This window comes from Lonchura striata, chromosome Z (assembly GCF_050655825.1).
Source record: "Lonchura striata isolate lonStrDom1 chromosome Z, ASM5065582v1, whole genome shotgun sequence".
Taxonomy (NCBI): domain Eukaryota; kingdom Metazoa; phylum Chordata; class Aves; order Passeriformes; family Estrildidae; genus Lonchura; species Lonchura striata.
This window is the reverse complement of record NC_140740.1, coordinates 24,807,565-24,817,817: the sequence shown is the minus strand read 5'-3', so window position 1 is coordinate 24,817,817 and position 10,253 is coordinate 24,807,565. Positions and strand designations below refer to the sequence as shown.

Sequence of the window (10,253 nt, the reverse complement as noted above, 5' to 3'; positions counted from 1 at the left end):
TCCGCTGCCCAGCTGATCTTTTTAATAACGAGCTGAACATTAATAAAGATATTAGCACTGTTCATTTCCGTTGTGCTCCTGCCCTTGAGGCACAGGCATGGCTGAGGGCCTCTGCCCGCTGCTTGTTATAAATGACCCAGACCCCAAGTGGGAATGAATTTTACACCTTTTATTGAGAACAATAAAAAGATCAGCAAAGCAAAAGGGACACCGCTGGGTGTGTGGCAAAATGCTAAAGGCTCGTGAACAAAATGGTGGCTCCACCTTTTATACACCTGATATTGCATCAGCTTTATGCATTGTGAGAAACAACGCCTCACTTCTTAAAATTTTAAAAGGTTTATTGAACTGCAACAAGGGACTGAATAAAGATAAAGGGACAGTCACCCTTATATATCCTATTGCCGCACCAACCTCGTGGTAAACCAGCTTTGCCCACACTCATGCACATGGCACTCTTCCAACCCAGCTCCTCCTTCCTCTTCCTGACTTGATGGTAGACCAAATGTTTGTTGGATCATTGAATTTTATTTTTTTAAGAATACAAAACTGTAGGAAAACCTCCTATGGATGTATAATTTTCCTTAACAAAACTTTTGACATGTTTGAAATCATGTTAACCTTCCCAGCTCTGCCTTGGGAGATTTTAGAAGTATTTTCACTTGGCTATCTTCTTCAGAGTTCATAATAAAGGAACTAAAGAATCCTAACAGAACACAAAATATGTCCCATGAGGAATGATTGACTTCACCTTCCTCAATTCCTGTTTGGTTGCAGTGCTGTCACCTCAAGAGCACAGCCATCGTGGCAGTGAGACGGAGAGGTGGCAGCTCTGTGGCCCACACAGTGCTGCTGGCAGAGACGGCTGCTGCCTACTCAAGGCTCAGGCAGGCACAGGAGCTGCCTTGCTGCACGGCCAGAACCATCTCGATGCTGCGGTGCAGGCCAGAGGGGCCGCTCAGCCGGAACCTGCAGGACTTGCCGCAGGGCAGCGCCGGCAGCTGCAAACGGCGCGAGTGCGGCAGGAGCAGCCAGGCCGACGCCACCAACATCTGCACCCAGCGGGTGACTTTCTCTGGGTCCAAGTAGGAGCCCGTGCAGAGGGTGTCCATCAGGTACCACTCCTGGTCGCTGGGCAGCTGGCCACCAGAGGCGTGGAGAAAGCACGTGTGCCCCAGCAGCTGCTCCCCGGAGCACAGGCACTCCAGCCCCACGCGGATGCGCTCGGCTGGCGGCCATTTCCTGCTCTCCGGGCTGAAGGAGTGGCCGGGCGGTGGCCGCAGGATGACCAGCGTGCGGTAGGTGCTGCTGTTCTCCTGGGCGCTGCAGGTGGGGCTGGTGTCCGTCCCGGCGGCCGGGTGCAGCTCCGGCATGAAGTTTCTCCGGGACAGCACTCGGCAGACGCTGAGAAGATCGTCCACCAGCTCCTACAGCACCTTTGTGCTGGGCAGGCCCTGCTGCAGAATCACAGAACAGCTGAGCTTGGGAGTGACCTTTACAGGCTGTCCACTGTGACCCCACAGCAACGAGCAGGGACATTCTGACCTAGATCAGGCTGCTGACAGCCCACTCCTGCCTTATCCTGGATGTGCCCACTGGTGATGGGCTGGGCACAGCCACAGTGCTGCCACCCTGCCTATACCCTTGACCTTCTCATGTTCACTGACCTTCTCCTTCCTGCTGGATCCCTCCTGCCTCCTCCTGCTGGCAGAGCCACGCTTTCTTCTCCTGACCAGCCAGCAGCCCGTAGCAAGAACCTGAGCCAGGACTGCTGCACTGATGAAAAGAAGCCACTGCTTTTCCATCACAGACCAGAGCAGGGCTTCCATGGTGCCACTGCTCCCCTCAATCTCCTGCAGGAGCCGCACCATCTCTTGATGCAAATATTCTTCACGCTCCAGCATACAACTGACTTCATTAATTTCAATTTCTTGATTCACCTTCATTCCAGCATGGGTGGCTAACAGGGCCAGAAGGAAGGTCAGTGTTGGAGACATGGCCTGGTGCAAGAAAGAGAGTTCAGCATGTCTGGCTGGGAGGGAGCAGGGGGCTGGCGACACCTGCAATGTCCCCAAAGCCTCTCTGGGCACCTGCCCCGCTGACATCTCCAAGCTCCTCTTCCCCCAGCTCAGAGGACAGTGCCCTACCATGAGGGTCCCAGCTCCCATTCTGGCTTTAAACCCCCAGGGCACCTTTCCCAGCTCCCATCCAGCCCAGCATTCCCCCTGCATGTGCACTCACTGGCTGCCAGAATCCAACTGCCCTGTGCTGCCCCTGGACACAGGAGCCTGTGTCACCTGTCCTCTGTGATGTCACAGCCAGCAGAACCATGTCACTCAGCTGCCAAGTGCCCCTGCTCACAGCTCCCACTGTGACCCATGCCCTGGCGTGTCACAGCCCCCAGAGCCGCCTCCCGGCCCACGAGCCCCAGCCTTGGTGCCCACTGCCGGCCTCAGCGGCTCCTGGTGTCACGATCTGCCCATAGCGGGGTGTTGTGATGGTTCGTTGGCCAATCCCAAAAGTGCAAAAAAGGCAAACAGCAGGGCACCATCAGTTTAATCACAACAAACTCACCTTTATTAGGGACCAAAAGAATACATGTGATATTGGGATCAGAGAGGAAATAGAAGAAGAGAGAGAGAAAAGAGGAGGATGGGAATAGCTATTGACACAGGTGAGATCCTCACTGGTCCAGATGATGGGGATCCATCTTAGTGTGGTGGGGAAAGTCTCCAAAGTCCTACCTAACCCAGGGGTCCACTTATAGTCCACTGAGGAAAAAGGGGAGAACATACAGAACAATAAGAGTTTATTGAAACTGCTGTGGGAGAACAGGTGAGTCCACTGAAACCCCCAAGCAGGATGAACACAATAAAGAATAAGTCCATTGAAGTTACTGGAGAAGAACAGGTCATGTCAATAGTGGTCACACCACCATTCCCTCCATCCCTCCACTCCCTATGGCAGGGGTCTCAGTCTCAGTCCTTGGGGAGAGGGTTCTTGATCTCCGTCTGTCATGGTGGTAACAAGGGAGATGAGGGGTCTGCAGTGAGAGACAACCAGAGTCACCCCAACAGTTCATTTGGCTTAAGGATGGAGAGTGAAGCAGGAATTGCAGTAGGCCACTCTGTGCTGGGTCCACGCTGGGTCTTTGCCAAGTCCTTGCCAACTCCTTGCCAAGTTCTTGCCAGGCTCCTTTGGAACAGCCAACATGACAGTGCAGTGGCTGCACCAGCACTGTTGCCTTCTCCAAGCCGGAACTGCAGTGGGAGAAGGGAGTTCCTTCTCATGGCAATTGGCAGAGAAATGAGTGAGGGTCTTCAGACGGCCTCTTATCCTCACCTGAGTGCAAAGCCAGCCACAGGAGCCCCCCAGGGTGTTCTGGATCCAGGCTGCAGACATCACTGAAATGGATGGGGACTGGAGCTGGATCTTCCAGTGCTCACCACCCTTGACTGCCCTTGAGATGAGCCTAAACCTCACCTGCAGCAACCTGAGCACATTTACCCTTCTTGCCCATCCGTGCATGTGATGTTCCCACATCACACACAAGCCCTTTGCAGGGAGTGACCAGCTTCCAGCTGATCTGCTACCCTGCCCTTGCTTTTCTGTTTCCCTGCAATGAACTTAACAGATTGTGAGAATCCCAGCAGAGCATTTGGTTCTCAAGAGCTCTTAGGCAAAAAAGACCTTCACCAGTCACTACTGTGTGCATAGAGAAGGAGGTGCTGACAAACAGAAGGCACAGGCAGGGCTCTGACATAAGAGCTCCTGAGCTGTAGGATTCCATGCATTGTTCTTCCCAGCTGCTTTTCTCATATTTTGTACAGTTCTGGACAGGGCCTGCTGCTGAGAAGGTAGGAGGGATGTCTCAGCCTCAGCCACAGCAGCTCAGTGTCAACAGTGGGAGCAAACAGCCAACAAAACAAAACCAGACAAGGGGACATCTTCTGCATGGTGCCGAGTCAAGGTTCTGCTGCCAAACCACCCAACAGCACTTTGCACTGACTCAGGATCAGCTACACGTGTTCCTCCTGCTCCAAGGGAGCTGGTGCTGGTGCTGTTTGCAGCGCTTTCCCCCAGCTCTGGGTAGTTTGTTCAGTTGTCCTGCAGAGCTGGACACATGATGGACCTCAGCGACTCCTCAAGGGAGCAGAGATCATGAGGGAGTTCATGAGGGACATGCTGGATGTGCCATTGTCCTGAGGGTGCTCGTGGTGCATGTGCCATTGCTACCATCTGTCCTTAAAAAGCAAGACATCCCTAAATAAACAAGTGCCCAACATGGCACAGTGTCTACAAAGTGTCAGGAGTCTTTGCTGTCATTGCTGTCCTTTGCTGTCCTGGCTGGTCCTATGCGGCTTCTCCTGCCCCACCTTGCTGGTCTGGCTGCCTGGGGCCACAGCTGACAGAGAAACCAGGGCTGGAGCCATGGTGGTAGAAACCCCTTTCCTGTGCTTCTCATATTTTTTCTTGGCATTTCCCTAATTTTCTATTTCCTTTTCTTTCATCTTTCATGAAAAAAAAAAAAAAGTTGTATTATCGCTTTGAATTCTCAACATGTAACCTCCTTTGTGTTTTAATCTCACTTTCAGTTATATTTAGAAGTGAATTTCTTTCTGCAGTTGTGGGTCGAGACTCCTTAAGCCTATCAGAACGTCCTGCTTAGCTACTTCCCACATTAAAGTCATTGCTCCATAAATTCAAAAACCCAAACCAACAAACTGTAATAGCTAACGGTCTTACAGTCTCAAGTCAAACTTACTTCCATTAGAGTAAAATATTGTGAGCTAAGAGCTGTGAAATAGCAGGATCTCCAAGTTACAGGACTAGTTTAAAAACCAAAGAAATAGCACTGAAATGTTTCGTTTCAAAAATATACTTTACCTGAATTGCAAACATGACAATTTTTATTTTCTCCTGAAGCATGATGATAAATGCAACTTCTTTTAAAAAAATTCATTGGAAACCCAGGACTTAAACATCTTTTGATCATATGGTGATGATTAAGAAAGATATTCTCCTTTTGATCTATCTGTGATGCTTAATCATGAACTTACGGAATTTGCCAATTCATTTTATAGCAATTTCACACCTTTACTCACATTCCCAACTTTGTGGTTTAGTTCTGAAAATTAGCTTATGTTCACTGAACAATGCAGCAACTTGTTTTGACTCTGATTGGCTTTCTCAGATGTAATTCGTTTTATATATGATTTTGTTTGAAAAAATGAAACATTGGGGCAGCTATTGAGCTGTTCTTATGTCCCAGAGTAAATAAATAAAAATCCATCTGTTTTATAAGACCAGGTTGTACAAAAAGCCAGATAAGGTGAATTACGAGGTGGTTAAAATTCAAATATTCTTGGAGCTGTAAGTCTGAAGTTCGTCTCCTCTCGCATGGGAAGAAATTAAAGAGAGAGCAAACCAAATACTGCTGAGAAAGTTTGTCTTATTTCTGGCTGCCCAAAGCAGCTCAGCTGCCTAGTGCGCCCAGCTCATACATCAGGTGCTGAAGCATGAATGTGTTTCAATCCTCAAATGAAGTTGAAATCACTTTGGAAAAGCAGTTTATGACAGCACACACATTTATGGTGTCAAACATGTTTTATATTCATGTCTGTTGGTGGAGCTTGTGCTGCCGGGTTGGGCAGCACATCCTTGACTAAGGTTGATTCTGTTTCTGGTTTGACAAAATTATTTCTAGGGGATTTTTTCCCTCTTCTTCAATTATTTTCAGCTGCCATTGTTACATTACTTCTGTTGTTGTTTGGTGAATTATGAAAAGGAAAGGATAGGAATCAGCCCAGGCATAAACAGGGGCAAAGGCTCATTCAGCTGCAGTAATACCAAAATTTCAATTGAGTCCACAGTGCTACAGCGTGGATGAGCAGAAATGCCTCCTGGTAACTGATCAGGGCTCCGGCAGCATAAACAGTGGCCCTGTTTTGTTTTGTGAAGGCACAAGAGGCAAAGATCCCAGGCTGGGATAGGAAGTTGTTACTGGGAACCACAACAATATTGAGATGAGAAGGAATAAGACAAAGAAACGACTTACAGGGAAAACTGTGACAACACTGACCCAGCTCTTCCAGGCCATGTATTTTCTCCTACCTGGAAAGGTCACCCTTCTCCTATGGGAAGAGAGAGAGCTCCTTTCTTAGTCTCTGGCAATGATGCAAGGTGGGATCAAAGATAATGATGGGGACATGGCCAGACTCTCGTGTTCTTTGGTCCCACCTTGCATCATTGCCAGGTGCAAGCAAAGGGACAGGTGTCTTCCCAATGTGGATCTTGGGGAAAGTGAGCCACCAGGTCTCTTCCCAACATGAATCCTCTGATGGGGGATGAAGTTGGAACAGAGGACAAAGCTCATTGTGCAGTGGGGGCAGTTACAGGGCTTCCCTTATTGGTGGGTTTGTTGGTGTTGGTCAAGGATGATGGCCAGGAGAAGCTCTTCCCACTCTCCAGACAATTATAGGTTGTCTCCCAGTGTGGATGTGCTTGTGGGTGGATCATCTGGTGAAAGATCAGATTGGAGCTCTGGATTAAACTCTTCCTATGTGCCTCACACTCATAGGGCTGTTCCCCAATATGGATTTTCCGATGGCGGATCAGGCTGCAGCTCCAGCTGAAGCTCTTTTCACATTCTAAGCATTTGTAGGGCTTCTCTCTTTCATGAAGCTGCTCATACACCACCAGGTCCGAGCTCCAGCTGGATCTCCGGCTGCCATCCTGGCATAGGGTGGGTCTTTCCTCCTTGGAGCACCCTGAGCTGGGTTTGGAACTCCTCCTTGAGCAAGATCTCTGGGAATCTTCTTCCCCATTGGATTCTTGCACTGTGGAGCTGCTCAAAACAGCCTCTTGCACGAGGTTCTGCCATGGGGATTTGTCCTTCTTGGTCTACATCCTCAGCTCCTTTTCTGGGGGAGGAGGGACAAGGAGAGGATGGGATTTGTCTCCAAGCCAGGAGAAGGGGAAAGAGATCTCTTCAATCTGTCCCCGGAAGGATAATGCTGGCAGCGGGGCTGTCCTGCAGCCGGGGGTGGTGCTGGGCTGGCAGATGGAGGAGAGAGGAGGAAAAGGGCAGTGACTTTGTCCTCACCTGCCTGGGTGTTCTGGGGCATCTTCCTCTTCCTTTCTGCCGGCTTGTTCATCCAGTCAAGATTTGGGAAAGGGAATCCTGTACTGGGGTAAAGCAAGATGAGAGTACATTGTGTTGGTGACATAGCCCACCGGAGTCCCGGCTACCTCTGTTGGCACTCCGGCACTGTGCCAGGAGTGGGGAACAGCTGGGAACTGGGTTCTGCCCACAGCTGGACCTGAAGAGCCAGCAGAATCAGCAATGTCAGGGACTGGGCAAAGGAGAAAGGAGAAGGCTCTCTGTTCTGAGGTTCCACAGGGACGAGTTTATTCCAGATGAAGGGGACAGGTCAAAAGGGCCCTAAGCACCTCAGTGCATGGGTTAAAATACTATCACAAACCAGGGGGCAGATAAAAAAAAAAAAAAAACCCAATAGAGAAACTTCAAGGGTAGAACAAGGGGATTACATCAGTAGTGTGGGACCAGTCAGGGTAGGGGGAGGAGAGAGAAAGGTCACAGGGCCCAATGGGGCGTCATAGATTAGAGGATTTCCAAGTGGGTGTTTGAATCAGGGATTGGTCCAGGGAGAGAGTGGCAGGGAAGATTCAGGAAAAAGAGGCTGACTTGCCTTGATAGGCAGGGAAGAAACTAGAACAATGGGAGGGGAATGGCTTGAGGAACAGCTCTAAGGGATTATACAACTCGGGGTAAAGCAACTTTGGGGAAGACATAGGCGAACAATAGAACCAACCATTCAAAAATAACTTAACAAAATAAAATATGAATGGCAACAGGCTGGAGGTTCCTTTGGCCCAAATTCATCTGTAAAAGTTACCAGGCACCTCATGTCCATAAAAACCTGTGAAACACCAAGATTCAGAAAAAACTCCTACCCAGAACTTCCCCCACTCTGTCTCTCACCTTTAGGGCTTGTGAGGTCACTCATGTCTCTGCTGCTGCAGATCCTGTATTGGTATCCCATCTCTCTGGGCTGCTGAAGATCCTGGGAATCCCAAATCCCAGAGGTTCTTTTTCCCTGGGCTCCCCAGTTTGGTGTTGGAGCGGCTCCAGGGTCTCACCTGTCGGGGTCCCCATTTTAGGGCTCTGGGGTACCCATGGGTCCCCCTTGTCCATGCTCTCAATATCTCCAGACTGCCGGAGCTTCCCCCTCTCCAGGGCCACGTTTCAGGTTCCTGGGGGTCCCCCGCATCCAGAGATCTCCCTGCAGGCTGCTGAGTGTTCCCCAGCTCAGGTACCGCCACTCTCCGCTCTCCCAACCCCAGCCCTGCCGGCACCGAGTGATCCCCATGTGTCTCTGGGCGGACCATGCAGCGCCTGGCCTGGGCACACCAATCCCTGCTGCAGGGGGACCCCGCATCCCACCTCCCACCATCAGGGCTCTGCCAGCAGCCAGCAGGGAGACCCAGCCAAAATTCTGCTCTCTTGGAGCCGCCAAGTGCTCCCTGGGCCACCTGGAACTCAACCCTGGTGTCTCCCAGGCGAAGGTGGTGGCTCCGACCTCGGGCAGCCACAGCCCACCCAGGGCCTCCTGTTTCACTTCTGTCAGAACATTATCTACCAAATTTATCATGTAGAATTAAAGAGAATTGGAGTAATACAATCAAATAAACAAAACAACACTGGAAATGGTTTGGGTTTTGTTGGTTTTATTTCTTCTGCAAAAAAAATAGAGATAATGCCATGAATTGGAAATAATAATTCTGTTCTATTCCACATTTTATAGAATTCCCCACTGCCAGCAAGTGTTTATTGATTTGTTTTAGGAAATTACAGCAGAACCACAGTCCAGCAACGAGGGCGCTTTCCTGAAGCCATATGGCTATCAGTGCTCATGTTGTGCATGCAGAATGGGGAGGAGGAAGAGAATGTAACTTGTGAGGAACTTTATGACAATGACCACCAGAATTACCTGCCCGGGTGTTGTGGTGGTGGTAGCAAATTGAGAACCCCTTAATGAGGAAAGCCAAAACTAGTCAAGGCATTTTCAGCTAAAAAAGTTTATGCAAAAGAATGATAAATAAAGAACAAAGATCACAGTCCTTCTGCTTACTTTCTTTTCCCCCCCTCAACATTCCTTGGGGAAATCTTTGGGAATATTTCAGGATAATGAATCCAGGCTGATTCAGGAGAGTTCCTGTGACTGGGGACTGTACTGAAATCTTTGTCAAGAAAAATGCATATTTCCTTCTGGTAGATGGAATAAAAAGAAATACTAAAACCCAGCTGGCAAGGCCAGAGTGTTCCTTTCTGGCAGTCTCTGTGAAGCAGAGTCAAACTCATCCCATGCAGTTTTCACTCACTGGATCACAGGTCCCTGCAGAGGTGTCCATGTGAGTGTCTCCTTGGAGTCCCTTGTGGTTGGTGGGCATCCATCAAGTCAGTCAGCGGAGAACGTGAGATGACGACTCAGAGGAGCAGATGAAAGTGCCTGTTTTGGGATGAAATTGAACATTTCTGCAGCTTCCTTGCTGGTTGTCTCGTTGTGAGTGGCTGTAGAGGCAGATCTGCCAGTCTTTGTCTGTCCAGGGAGACTCCCACACTGCAAGGAGCTGCCCTAAATTCCTTTGTGGAGGGGCAGCCAAAAGCTTTGCTGAGCAGAGGCTGCCCAGCAAGTGCAGTCTGACTGCAGGATCCGGCAGAAGAGGAGGAGGAGACCTGGGCACAAGTTGATTGAACAGCAGCACTTTTTAACACCTACTGCCTCAATCCCTTAGTTCAGGGATTCAGCCTGTGTCAGAGAGAAGAAACTCTCTAACCAGCCTTGTCTTGGTACTGGGAGGCTTTCACAGCCCTTGTGGGACCATACCAGGAGTGGAGGATGGACCTTCACAGACCAGGAAGAATCTTTACCCTGTGAAATTTAAAACTGTGTTCAAATAAAGAAGGAAGCCTATAGGAATCACCTCTACCGAGCCCCCTGAGACTTTTGTTAAAGTTGTACTCATGTTTCTAGCTAAATGGCATGGGGCTAATAAATCCTCACACTTAAACATTCTGTTATGGACTTCATGTTTATCTAAGTGCTTTTTATTGCCTGAACTGATACAGAAATAAAGCAACTCAAATGCATCACAAAGACATAATTTCCTTCTTTGCCTCTTGTTGTAGTGGAGGAACTGAGACACAAAGGTGACAAGGCAGAAGAACT

At 49.4% G+C, this 10,253-nt stretch overlaps 1 pseudogene; it reads right to left on the bottom strand.

Moving 5' to 3' along the window:
• Window positions 1-872: 872 nt before the first annotated feature.
• Window positions 873-7,157, bottom strand: LOC146763733 (inositol 1,4,5-trisphosphate receptor-interacting protein-like 1; annotated as a pseudogene).
• Between the last annotated feature and the right edge of the window lie 3,096 nt (window positions 7,158-10,253).